Genomic DNA, 14,592 nt, shown 5'->3' on the forward strand with positions numbered 1-14,592 from the left:
GAAAATGCTTTTAACGGAAAAGTTTTCCGTTAAAAGCATTTTCGGAAAAGCACGTCTAGATTGGCAGGATGCTTTTCCGCAAAAGCACTTTTTCTGCAAAAAAGCCCCGATCACCATTTTCGCGATCGGAGCTTTTTTGCGGAAAATAGTACTGTGCTGTCTACACTGGCCCTTTTGCGCAAAAGTCTTTTGGAAAAAGACTTTTGCCCAAACGGGAGCAGCATAGTATTTCCGGAAAAGCACTGACGATCTTACATGAGATCGTCAGTGCTTTTCCGGAAATTCAAGCAGCCAGTGTAGACAGCTGGCAAGTTTTTCCGCAAAAGCAGATGATTTTGCGGAAAAACTTGCCAGTCTAGACACAGCCCTCTAGTATATTGTATCTGGTTAACAACACACAGCAAAACTACAGAATTTAGCAAAGACAGTGAAGGAGAAGCCCATGTGTAGCTACCTAGATTCCTCTATCAAAGCCATCCCTGTAGTATGTGAATAAATGAAACTGACAGAGACTAGGGGAAGGAACTTAGGGGTGCAGATTAATTATCATCAGCGGTAAATTAGGGACATCAGAGTGTACATGCCAACTTTGAGGGAAAGAAACATGGACTTTTTAACAAATACAAACATTCAGGACAAGACTCTCTCAGTAAGTCACTGATATGGTCTCAATACTCAGAGCTTAACTCTATTAGAAGCCTATCTTTCTTACCCTTTTCACATGCACCAAAAAAATCTTCAGGCTGGAAAGGGAACAAGAGAATCTCAGTTGCTTCATCATGTGTGCCTGTGTGTGTGTGTGCAGTGTCAAGAATTCTGCATTATTTTCCCAGTGGTATTACTGACTCACTGTGTGAGCAACTAAGTTACTATGAATTTAGATACCATAGAGATAGATGCTATAGAAAAGTTTTGGCTATAACATGTGGATAATGATGTTGTGAGGCTTAATTAATATTTGCAAAGTGCTTTGGGCTCCTCAGATGGCATGTGCTGAGGAAAGGCAATGGATTGTTATTAACAAAGAACGCTTTTCCCTTCAACTTTATGCCTCACAAGTGATTTCCAAATGCTCATTAGCAAGCATCTGGCTCTGCATAACATCATTTCAAACCACACATAGCTAAGGAGATAAGGATGAAGTCATCCTAATCCTATCAGCTGTGGGAACAGAAACGAAATATGCTAGAAGGTTATCCTAATCATGTACAAAAATAAACTGCTGTGGTATGTGAATTGGTTGTGACAGACTAAGCAAATGGTGCATCCCATGTGTACCTCTGTGTTAACTGTATGAAGGGGCAAGAATTAAGTCTTTGAAATGTAATCTTGCTTGGGCAGTTTCTAAAGCAAAGTGTAACATATCTGGCCAAGCCTTCTTGGAGACTATTTATTGTAGTTCTTTGGAGAGTACTCCTGGCAGGAAGCCGTCACTCAGGCTTGTGCATTAGTGCTGTCCATTTTAATCACAAGTGTTTCCTACATGATAAGGAAAATGTGGAACTTTCCTTTATGCCCACTGTAGTAGATAATTACAGTGGATTTGCTTCTGTTTCTTCACAAGTGACAGATCCTGAGTTAAATCAAATAATTTAGGATTTCTCTTACTTTTTAGCCAGACATTTAACGTATTGGAATCCAGAACAGGAAAGTCTGGGCTGTTGACAAGTTAGGCTTATAATTTTAAATTTAGAGGTAACAAATGTGTCCCTTTGATCACAGCTACTTTAACCAGAGTGCCTTGTGGACTGTATAGGGAGCATCTACACAGCAGGGCTTAACTCGAAATAAGCTACACAAATTAAGCTACATCAATTGCATAGCTTATATCAAAATAGCTTATTTCAAAATTGAGAGTGTCTACACAGCACTTATTTTGAAATAGAGCACTCTTCCACTGACTTCCCTTACTCCTCATACAATGAGGGTTACAGTAGTTGGAGCAAGAAGTCCTCCAGCTTGACAATATTTCAACACTATTTTGAAATAACTGCCTGCTTTGTAGATGCAGACTAAGTTATTTCGAAATAACACTAGTATTTCAAAATAAAGTTGCTGTGTAGACATACGCTCAGTGTTTCAAAAACACTGAGATGCTGTAGTTTGCTCTCTAATAATCCCAATTAATCACTGCTCTTCCTGCTAATAATAATCACTGGACATCTGTTTTGTAAAAGGTTTAGTCTTCCCCATTATTAATGAGTGCACAACAACTGGATGAAATATTATTACTGGGTGTAATAATAGTGGAGTTGTTATACAGGAGGATTGTTTTCTCAATAGTTTAGTTCAATTCCTAGAGGTATTTTTTTCAAGTTGAACTGTATTCAGTTATCTGATCTTTATAACCTGCTTTGAAAACATCACTTAAAATCATCTGTCCCCAAGGAACATTGTTAAGTATTGGGCCAAGTTCTTCCTTCAGTTACTCATACAGTGCTGTCCCTACAATTGACTTCAGTTATTCTTCAATTGGACACTCTTAAATAGCTTCCATAAAATCTAGATGTTTTGTCAAGGCTGCAGAGCTCTCTAAATACAAGCACCATAGCTGCTACAGAGTTCCCAAATTCACTGGAGCATGGTCAATTTGCACACTGTAAATACAGATGTTCTTTCATCGCCAATGTCTAGGTGTTAACACATCAGGTTTGTTCATAATTCTCCAGTGAAGCACCAGTCACTGCTTTGGTTCTTCCTGGCTTACAATCTTTTTCTAGTACCTCAAGAAAGCAGTGTTGGATGAGGAGTGGAACTCTACAAGGTCCATATTCTTATGTCCTTGCATTAGTCCCAAAATGTCAAGGTCTTTCTTTTTATTTCTCCTTTTCTCTCAACTACTTGTTCACTGTTTAATTTCCATCTTTTCTGATTAGATGTATCTTGCCGTTCTGAAATGCTCCATTCTTCTGTCATGTCATGCGGTAAATGAATCATTCTATTTGTGATCTGCTGAGCTGATTGACAGCTAGTCAGGGTAGTGTTTTGTGCTCTGTGGCTGTTAGTAATGCTTCTAAAACTTTTTAAATATATTTTTCTCTGTCTAAATCCTTAGCAGATTGAGTCACTGTTTTCTTTTGCCTCCCCTGAATGAGTGTGCAGGAGTGTGAGTCATGGTTATTTTAATAAAGGGTTATACTCTCTGTGTCCTTCTAGTTTTGTTTGACCAGTAGGTTCTTTCAGAAGTTATTTTAGGGTCTCATGTAACCCTCTAGAAATGGGAACCTTTCCACTGACATCAATGGACTTTGGATCCGATCCATTGTTTCCTGAAACTTCCAGAATACAGGTTTTTGGTAAAACAGTTGAAGAAAACATATTAGCATCGATCTACCATTCTTAAGCTATTACTGAGCTATATTACTGAGCTATTTCTTCTCATTGCTTGAGGAGGCAATAGTAAAATGTAAACATTGTATAGAAGAACTTCAGTGATACCTGTATCAGCCTCCTAAAAGACCAGCAAAAGTATGCTGCTACACAGAGGCAGGTCTTTAATTAAAATGTGAACATTTAACTGGAAATCAAATGAGGATCTTAAACTCTGCGTTTTGGATCCAGCTGATCTGTGCTGGGTGTAGGAGCTGAGAAGGAATGGCCAGCATGTCTCTCCCAACCCCTGGGGCTGCTGTGCCTTTTACAGCCACAAGGCTACTCTAACTTGCACTGGCCATAACAGCCTGTAAGGACTGTTATACTAGCCCTGTAACAACCCAGGATACTCCAGCCATCCCTTCTCACATCCCAGCACGTTCCCAGAGATACTAGGCTATTAAAAGGTAGCAAGAAGCCCACCTGGTGATGCTAATTAGAGCTGCTTTATGATCTCTTTGTGCTGCCAAGTACCCATGTGAGACCTGAGGATCTGGCCCTTAGTGTAAAGTGACTATTTCAAACATGCAGTTGCAAATGGGGTCTTTAGTGTGAGCTTCTTTGTACTCTGATGCCAAGTCTACACTGGACCCAGCAGCTCAGCTTAAGATACGCAACCCCAGCTACATAGAATACAATAACTGGAGTCGATTTCCCTTAAGTCAAGCTTAGCAGTGTCCCCACAGAGAGAGTACCAGACACCAATGGGGAGGGGCACCCTCTGAGCTTGATTTAGCGAATCTTTACTAGACTCATTGAACTCTGGAAGATTGATCATGGCAGCACCAATCTTCCTTTTAGTGAAGACAAGACCTGATACCCGTGTAGAATTAAACCAGATCAGATAAGTTTCCATATGGCACAGTGTACACACCCACCCATAAACAGAATTCCATTCACTATTTCAAACATTTCTCATCATTCTGGATTTCTTTATTTTGGTTTAAATGAGGGTTTGCTGCCTCTAAGCCAATGCCCTCTCATTGGCACCTGCACTGAAGTCTCCCAAGTTAATCCTGCATCTGCCAGTTATCTGCTGCGTGGGCCCTGGGTCAGTCACTTAACCTGTTAACTGTTCCCTTATGTATAAAATGAAATAATAAAGTAATGCAGCCCAAAGAGTTTCTGGAAAGCTTAATGAATTCTTCTTTGTATATAATTTTAAAGTTATAGATTACTATGCAATTCTTTATTAACTGAGTCAGCTGCTACTTCTCCCTAATCCTGGAGCAAAGTCATGCATTCGTAATTTCTGGGGAGGATCAGAGGTCTTTATGTAAAACCAACATACACTTCTAGCCTCAGATGGTGTCAGCTAGTTTAGCTAGAAGAGCTCTGTTGATTTACACTATCTGGGGCCCTGGCCCAAAAATCTTCACTGATAGTTTGTTTATATAGCACTATAGAAAATTATACAGAGTGGCCATTTCTCTTTGTTCTAGGTCTCCTCCCTCTTTCCATTGCACTCTAGTCTCGGGCTTCTGCTTTCCACAGAGGCGGCTTTGATGGTAGTGAAAGGAGTTAATATTTCTCATGAATCATGTTATTCGTGTAAATCCTCCTATCATCATCGTTGACATTTTAGATGCTAGATTTCTGTCGTGCTGCCAGGAAGTGTTTAACATGTTAGAGTTGTGGGGGTTGAGGGGAGTGTTAGTTTTTTTGGGGAGTATTGATTTTTAAAAGAGGGGGAAACAGTCCCCTTGTGTCTCACTTAGGTGACTGAATTCATTCCTCATTCCCTGGCTTGACTTTTCCAAACGCTTTTTTCCTTCAGTTCAGAAACTTTAAAGGAAGAAAAGAGAAAAATGAATTCCTTCAACTTCTTAAGAAGAGATACTTTCCTGACCACATTGTCCATACAAACATTTCTCCCTGCAGTTTGTTTATGTAAAGCTGGCCAGGACCCAGGCTGAAAGTTCCAGAGATATTTTCAAAAGAACAGAAGTGGACAGAAAGCTCCAAAAAGGTTTCAAAGAGACTCATATCTGTATTTAAGCTAAAAAATACCATTTATCTGAGGTTGTACAATGTGGAGATTATCCAGGTCTCTCAGTTGATCCTGGTGCACAGTAATTAATAAAAGTACTATGGCCAAGATCATATCTATGGGGTGCCAAAATTAGTCTCCTAAATTCATATTCAGGCATCTAATAACTAGTCTGACTTTCACATCTGGTGCGCAGCTAACGCCTTGCACTAACTTCAATAGTCGATTACTATATCTATCTAAAAGATAATACCAATGACACAAAACCAAAACATAAGAAAACAACCCCTCCTTCCCAGAAACCTCCAAACTAAATTAATCTACTGTATATTTGAGAGAGTTTGTCTGTCTGTAATTCTGTCTGTCTCTCTGTTTGTTCAAGAACTCCTTAATGGTAAGCACTAGGACCACTCAATTCAGAATACAGCTTCCTCTTATCGTAACTTAAAGCCAGGTCAGGCGTTGGTTGTGCCAGGAAAATGGGATGTGCCAGGAATAGGATTGCTTCTCATTACATCATAATAGAAAGAAAAAAGAGACAGAATCACCAGGCAGGTGAAAGAGGCTGACTGGGGGTGCATCCTTCCCCCCTCATCTGGGACTATCCCAGCCCTGAGCCTCCCACCCCCCAGGCACCCTTTAGAGAGGGTGGGGGGGTAGAAGGAAGGTGAAGTAGGGTGACCAGATTTCTCTGTGGTGAATAAAGGACACCTGGTAAAATTTCTCTTCTAGGGGCATTTCTTCACTAGGAAACTATTTCAAAATTATTTAAATCGATGTAACTCCTGATTTAACAAAGTCGAAATAGCATGTCCTCACTATGGGGAAGCCTCAGAATGAGTCTGAGGCTGGCACCATTAGTGTGGACGTGCTACCTCAATTTAGAGTCCCAAGAAGCACTGGGGAGTAATTAGTTCAAAATAGCTGTACCAGAGCGTTCACACTACCACTATTTCAAAATAAGTGTTATTCCTCGAGAAAAGGAGGAGTACAGATTTTTAAATAAGCAGCCCATTATTTCAAAATAACGGGTTTGTAGTGTGGATGTTCTGCTTATTAATTCAACCTAAGCGTGATTATTTTGAAATAAAGCCCTAGTGTAGACCAGGGCTAGGAGTTTTACAACCAGACTTTTGCAAAGTGTCCTGTTTGTATTGTCTGCAGCCCACTAATTAACATAACCACAGCATTTCTGGTCTAAACTATTCTAAAACTCCATTTTAGATGCTTTGAAGGAGAACAGGATTGCAATGTTTTCCCTTCTGTTTACTGGAAGGTTTGATCCCAAGTGAAGAAAGTTTGGAATTTTGGACATTCTTCCTTGTGTGATGAAGATTTAGGAAACATGCTTTTCTGCCTTTCATTTCAAAACTATAGTTGGATATTTTTTAGCACAAAACATTCACACATTGTTGATACAGGATACAAGAAGCTTCATGAAATACTATTAATTATTTGTATTTCTGGTTATAAAGTCTCTCTTCTAACTCTTGTTGCTCAGTGTGTGTCTCTGCATTCCAGTGTGTGAGAGTGTTTTTTTTCCATCTTAGACTTTTTTTTTAATGCCCCAGAGATTATAACAACAAGAAGTCCAACTCCAGTTCCTATCATCACGTTCAACTGTGTCACTACTTAGGAGATGCTGACTCATCTCTTCTCCCCTGGGTAATGGTCCTGCCATGAAAGCAGGCGTCTGGACTTGATTACCTCTTGAGGTCCCTCGCAATTCTAGTATTCTATTATCCTATGATTCTATGGGTACGTCTAGACTACATGCCTCTGTCGCCAGAGGCATGTAGATTAGGCTACCCGACATAGTAAAATGAAGCGGCGATTTAAATAATCGCCGCTTCATTTAAATTTACATGGCTGCTGTGCTGAGCCGACAAACAGCTGATCAGCTGTTTGTTGGCTCAGCGCGATAGTCTGGACGCGCGGGTGTCGACATCAAAGGTATTTGTCGACCACCCAGGCAGGTAAACCTCTGACAAATAGCTGATCAGCTGTTTGTCGGCTCAGCGCGGCAGCCATGTAAATTTAAATGAAGCGGCGATTATTTAAATTGCCGCTTCATTTTACTATGTCGGGTAGCCTAATCTACATGCCTCTGGCGACAGAGGCATGTAGTCTAGACGTACCCTATGTTAGGCAAGAAAGACACAGATGTTTAGTGCTCGTGTAAACAGTACACACTGTCACAGCATCCACCATGCTTTATGAAAATTGACTTATGATTATGAATATGAATATTTGTAACAAAGACACTTTAGGCAAAATTCATCATGGAACATTTCCTTTTTAAAAAGTTACAATCTGCTGAATGTGTATGTTCTATTTCTGTGCATGTATCATTCTTGTATGTGAAGTTAGAAGTATGAAATGTGAATCTGTTTATAATTCTAAAATGTGCTAATAAGGGCCATTGGTGATCCTCCAGACACTTAATGGCTCAGTACTCAAACCAACAATCTGTGAATATCTTTTGTTTTTCCTGTAAACCCCATCTGTAACCAGTCCTGCAAAGGCATGTGACCATGCCCCTTGATGTTGGAATCCATCTCGACTCTAGTATTTTTCCTTGGGAGTGGGGATATAAAACAAAGGATCCCCACCCTGAGGAAATTCTATTTAAGGGATGGTTAGCCATCAGCAGTTGTCTTCAGCTGGCCTTTGTAACTGCCTTGCCACCCGAAGAGAATACAGAAGTGGCTGTTAGACCCATGCCAGGGAAAAATTAATTCTTGCTTGTGAAGAATTGCATCTGAGGCTATGTCTAGACTGCAGCCTTCTTTTGGAAGAAGCTTTTCCAGAAGAGATCTTCCAAAAAACTTCTTCCGAAAGAGAGCATCCGCTCATCTGCTTTTTCGACAGATAAAATCCACACTGAATAGATGCTATCTTGCATGTAAGCTGTGATTACTATGAGCAGAATGACCACCAGGGCACCTGTGCTTTTTCCTCTTTTCTCTTCTTGCAAAATAACTCCCTCTACACCATCCACACATGCGCCTTTTTCCAAAAGAGCTCTTTTAGAAAAAGGCTTTTTCCTCGTAGAAAGAGATTTACCAATATCGGAAAAACCCCTGAGTTCTTTTGATTTTTTTTCGCAAGAATGTGATTGCAGTGTGGATGCTGTTGTTCTGAAAAACGCTGTTTTTCTGAAAAAATACTGTAGTGTAGCCATGCCCTGAAATAAGGACTGGGATGAGACTTGTGATCATTCATTTTTTTGATTGTATCACTTTGGTATATACGGTTGTGCCAATTTTCTTCCACAAATTGATCTGAGGAAGTGGGTCTGGCCCACGAAAGCTCATCACCTAATAAACCATCTTGTTAGTCTTTAAAGTGCTACATAGTTCTGTCTTTTGTTTCAGCTAGACCAGACTAACATGGCTACATCTCTATCACCAATCTCTCTTAGGGTATTAGGATTAGCTGGTGTGTTTTATTTATTTTGGCTTTGTAATTTACTTTGATCTGTCTGTTTTCAGTTGCAATCACTTAAATATTACTTTTTATAGTCAAAACAAATATTTCTGTTTATTATCAAAGCCAGTATAAATAATTGTTACCTGGAGGGAGGGGAAAACAACCACTGTGCATATTTCCTTTTCCTTGATAAAGAGTGTGAATATCTTATGAGCTTCTTCCATGTAAAGCTTTTATACAGAATAAGACAGGTTTATTTGTGGTTTTGGTCCCTTTTGAGGGTTGTGTTCCTGGATGCTGTGAAGTCCTTATAGCTGAGCCCTCCCAGAGCTGAGCTGGTTCAGTGTCTGTGTTGCTCTGCTGGAGAGGCTGTTACATCAACTCTGTGCCTTGGCTGGGAGAGACCAGAGCTTCTGGCCCAACAGGGCAGGATGGTGGGGTGCCCCAAAGGGCTGGTAACTGGGCTCAGTGGCATGATCAGCACATCGGGTAAGAGCCCCAAAGGGACCACTGTGATCGAACCTGTCATACACACTGTGCAAAACTGACCATAGTTTGCAACATCGCCTGGTAGGAAGTTGAGGACGTTGTTGAAGGCAGTTATAAGGAATAGTTGCTGCAGAGCATGCTTCAGACCACTGGGTGAGTGCAAAAATTCACACATTAAGACTTAAAGAACAGGGTTTTTTGCGGTCACATTTTTGCAGCGTTGGAAGAACTCACTGAACACAAAAACAGCTCACCCTGCCAGATCTTGCCTCTATAGCATTTCAGTATCTGAAGCTAAGTATTTTTTTCACTAGCATAAATAGTTCTACTATCAGCCTACTGTACTTGTGAAATACAGTCACATTGCATTTTTCAGATGCCATAGTAGAAGAGATTATATTTTTATTAAAAGGACCAAAATTTGCACCTAATATAACCACATTTGCGACTTGTTCTTCACCGGGTTTTGGATCAGATGAGAGTGGATGAAAAATAGGCATACATATCATGAATATTCCTCTCCAAAAATTATTCTACTTCTTCTTGCAAACATCCCATTCTGGATTTTCTTATTTTGTGTGTAGTCTTATATATCACATACAGGTAGTTAGAAAAGGGTCTGCTGGTACGTGCATGGACTTCAGAAGTTTCTCTGCGTGCCACCAATGAAAACTGGCATGTAGGCTGAGAAATACTAGGACTGCAAACGAGGCGTACAGATAGTTCGGAACAACTACGTAGTTCGAACTATCTAGCCTGTGCCGCGTGTAGCCGCACGGCACGGGGTTCGAACAAGCCGGCTTTTAAAAATGGCGGAGCCGGCTTTATGCTAATGAAGCCCGGGAAATTCAAATCCCGGGCTTCATTAGCACGTTCGGTATGCATACATTACCCCGCTAGTTCGAACTAGCGGGGTAGTGTAGACATACCCCAGCTCTCACCAATACTACATTACAAACACTCATTTTCTACCCCCCATGTGTGCTTGGCCCCAGACTGGTACACAGAAATCTCCAACAGTTATTCCAACCTAACAGTTGATAAATACACCCCATATTTTTTCCTGCTCTGACTTAGGCTGGCAGCTACCCACAGCAGATGCTGACGCCCATGTCTGTGACATGCCAACAAGACAGCTATTGCAAGCAACATGGCTCTTTGATGAAGAGGAGCTGGTGGTTGTGTGTGACCTTCGTGGGCTTATTCTGAAAAAGCTTCTGGATATGCTTGGGCAAACAAACAAGCAGGATTTATGCTTGCTCTGTCTGCTTTGCTCTGTTAAGCACCTACCGCATTTCATCCCATAAGCGGCAGGTACAGTGATTCCTATGTCATACAGAGTACAGAAGTTAGTTTGTAACGTGTGTTGGGATCCGTCTGGATGAAAGCTGCCATATAGATGTATATCAGAATTCAATTAATACAACATTAAAGACTAGGAATAAAATTAATGTCAGTCGATGTGGACTTATGGAAAATAGGTCTTGTCAGATAAACCTGACTGCATTCATTGCAGGCCACCGATGGGGAGGGAGGAAGTAGGCCAGCAGCAAAGGGGGCAGTTGGTCTGGGGCCCAGCAATTGCCGCTGCTACTGCAGCAGCGGTGGCAGCTGGAACCCCGGGTCCTTTAAATTGCCACCAGGCTGCCGCAGGATGCGCTCGAGGTGGCTCTGAGGGCTGCCAGGGGAGGGGCATGACATGGTACTGAGGGCTGGCTGGCCTCAGCTCTGCCCCTTCCAGGAAAGCAGAGCCCCACCCCCACACAAGAACGACCAGACTGGGTCAGACCAAAGGTCCATCTAGCCCAATGTTTCTCAAAGTGGTCCGCAAAACCAGTGGTGTGGGCTGAGCCGCCACTTCCCATAGCTCCCCTTGACTGCAAACAGCGAACTGGAGCCAATGGGATCCGCAAGGTGCCTATACACGGAGCTGGTAAATAAACAATCTGGAGCGGCCAGTTAGCACATTTCTCAAAGTGGTTTCATGGACCACTTTGAGCAACACTGGGCTAAATGGACCCTTGGTCTGACCCAGTATGATCTAGCCCAGTATCCTGTCTTCCAGCAGTGGCCAGTGCCAGGTGCTCCAGAGGGAGTGAACAGAACAGGGAATCATCAAGTGATCCCTCTCCTGTCACCCATTCCCAGCCTCTGACAAACAGAGGCTAGGGACACCATTCCTATCCATGCTGGATAATAAGTATTGATGGACCCCACCCCCACATAAGAACGACCAGACTGGGTCAGACCAAAGGTCTATCTAGCCCAGTGTTTCTCAAAGTGGCCTGTGAAATCAGTGGTGTGGGCTGAACCGCCACTTCCCATAGCTCCCCTTGGTTGCAAACAGCAAACTGGAGCCAATGGGAGCTGCGAGGTGCCTATACATGGAGCTGGTAAATAAACAATCTGGAGCTAATACTAATAAGTATTGATGGACCTAACCTCTTTTTTGAAACTGTTAAATCCTGGTCTTCATAACATCCTCTGGCAAGGAGATCCACAGGTTGATTGTGCCCTGCGTGATGAAAAACTTCCTTTTGTTTGTTCCCCCATTACCCAGAAGCCCAGCAAGTCTGCACCCCTAGAGCAGTTTTCCATGGGCAGTGATTTATTTTCAGTGTAAAAATCTTATAACAATTTTTTTTTTAATCATAACATTTCACCAAAAAAATACATTCTCTGGAAAGAGTTTTGGATCAGACTTAAGCAATTTAAGAGCTGGGACAAACATTTGAAGAAGTAAAAACAACAACGAATCCTGAGGCATGTTTGGTTTTTGCTGAAACAGATGAACATGGCTACCTCTCTGAAATGTAAAGCAATGTTTGGTGAAACAGCCAAGAAGATAAGATGCCCTGGGAACAGCGTCAGGTGAGGGGGATGGGATACACTTGTGGAGTGAAACTGTCCAGAAGCAGAGAGTGCCACCACTCACTTTGCAACAAAAAGCTTTATTATCTCCATGCCGATTACTGGCGCTATAAATAGTTTCTGCTTAAAGTAAATATTTCTGAGAGCTCTCTGCCCTGCTGGCATGAGAGTCCCAGACTGAGCGGCTCAGCAGCAGCTTTCAAAGTGCATGTGTGTTTGTGTCTGGGCACATCCACATATTCCCCTGACTCAAAGCTGCTAATGCTTCTCCCCCACAAACCGTCATCAAACCCCAACCATTAATAGTGACAATCTTGATGTGGTTTGGTAGTTGGTTGGGCCCAGGTCCTCGGTTTGTGTACATTTCACAGCCTGCTGCTAAATATAGCTGGGTTTATGACAGCTTTCAAATTGGCCTGGGAACCCCCGGATGATTTGCATGCAGATACGCTGGCATCCACTGTATTGTCTTAGGACACTGACCAGCAGGGCAAACTCTTTTAAATTTGGTGCAGAGAGAAAGCCGGGGTAATTTGTCACTGAAACTGCTTTCAGCCAATAGGATTTTTCTCACTCTCATGCTCCCAGCTTGTAGTGTTTGACTGGGAGGTAGCAGACTTCCCCACTTTTTTTAACAATCTCTGCAGCTTGTTGAAATGAGCTCCGTGGTTTAGTGCCCACCCCCCCCCCCCCCCCCCGGCCATTTGTTTAAAGCTGGGGGTAGGGAGGAAGTCTGGCAAAAATCAGAACCTGACATATTGTTTTCCATGCCCATATTGTGCAACTCCGCATGTCTTTGCAATGTTGGTCTCATAAAGTAATGTTATTGGCATCCTTAAGTACAGCTCAGTGCTTGGGAACTTTAGTGGAACACATAATTTATGCAAGGAAGCATAAATACACCCGTGTTTACTGTAAGCCAGCTGTAAAAATGTCAGGGTTAAGTCAGGTCAGAAGCAGGTCAGGTCTTTCAGAAAGAAGAGATTATTTCCTTGCTGTGCTGGAGTTCCTGAACAGCCCTTTCTGCTGTTTGTTTTTCTTACGGGAATATGTAGGGGCTGTGCAGCTAAGCAGAATACAGCTTCTGTGGTGATTGCGTCCCAAAGTTATCATCCTTTAGGCTCATTTCATGTAACCTTGCTGCCCTGGCCCCTAAGAGTGCCATTGCCCCAACACTGGCCTCTGGACCTATCCGGGCTCCTCACTCTCGCATGCTTTGTTATCCTCTGCCACACCAGAGTCCAGTGAAGTCCAAGGCTGTAAAATCACAGCTCTTGCCACAAAACATGATCGTTCGTTCACTACTTGCAGGGCGTCTCTGAAGACTTTGCTATATAATGTGTGTCTAAAGAAAAAAAAAGCTGTGATTCCTTGCCACGCAGATCAGGCAGCTAGAAGGCAAGAAACAACAAAGCAAACCCTTTAGAAAGACACAGTAGTGAACCAGTGTCACACTAATATGGGAAGCTTCATGCAATGATCCTTAAGTTTCGTTGGATCTTTGGCTGATACAGTTTTTGTCCAGCTTTGTGTTATAATCTAGTCTGGGGCAGCTTCCACGGGCTAATAGGCAAGGTGGGGGGACCTGGCTTCGCGGTCCAGGAAGGTCTCAGGTGGAAGGGGTGGGGTCAGGTGCATCTCCCCCCGCCCCAGCCCTCGGAGCTGCACAGAGCATGCGGCGCAGTGCTCCCATGGCAATTTAAAGGGCCTAGGGCTCCAGCCACCCCTGCAGTAGCAGCAGCAGTGGCTGGGAGCTCTAGGCCCCTTTGAATCAGAGGCCCTGGAGCAACTGCTTCTTTTGCCACACCCCCATCAGCGGGCCTGATCTAATCTATCAGTCTTTTCCTGTCTCTCTAGTCATTTGTTCTTGTTCCTCATTGTGATATGGAGGGGGTTTTATTTTTTAAGGCACTACTGCAGAAAGTATGTGAAACAGAAGGTCTCCGCCCCAAAGATCTTACACTCAAATCCAATAGAATAGTGATTTTTCTCTTGTGGTGGGTCCACAGACTATGTCTAAGGGGGTCTGCAAATGGCCATCTTTAATACAGAACCATGGTTTTCAACCTGGGGTCTGATGGTCCATGTCTAAGATTTCCAAAGGCCTCCATCCAAAATGTGTTAGAGTCTGCAGATGAAAACAAGATTGAAAATCAGGGCCAGCAGTAACATGAAAAGCCAGAAGAAGGGAAGAGGAAATGAGAACTATTCAGAAAATAGGAGGGGAAAGGGAGAAGTTTCTTCAGAAATGGTTTGACTATCATCAAAATATCACAAAGTGCAATTTTTTGGCCAATGGCCCCCGCCTCCCCTCAGCATTTTCAGGTTTTGGCCATAAAGATTTGAGTTTCCAGTTTTTCATGAAAAGTTAACATTCTGTTGAATTGAAAACCAATTGGGAAAGAGCTTTGATGGAGAATCTCAGCAAAGAGATGCCC

The sequence above is a fragment of the Pelodiscus sinensis genome, chromosome 18, assembly GCF_049634645.1.
Source record: "Pelodiscus sinensis isolate JC-2024 chromosome 18, ASM4963464v1, whole genome shotgun sequence".
NCBI classification, from domain to species: Eukaryota; Metazoa; Chordata; order Testudines; family Trionychidae; genus Pelodiscus; species Pelodiscus sinensis.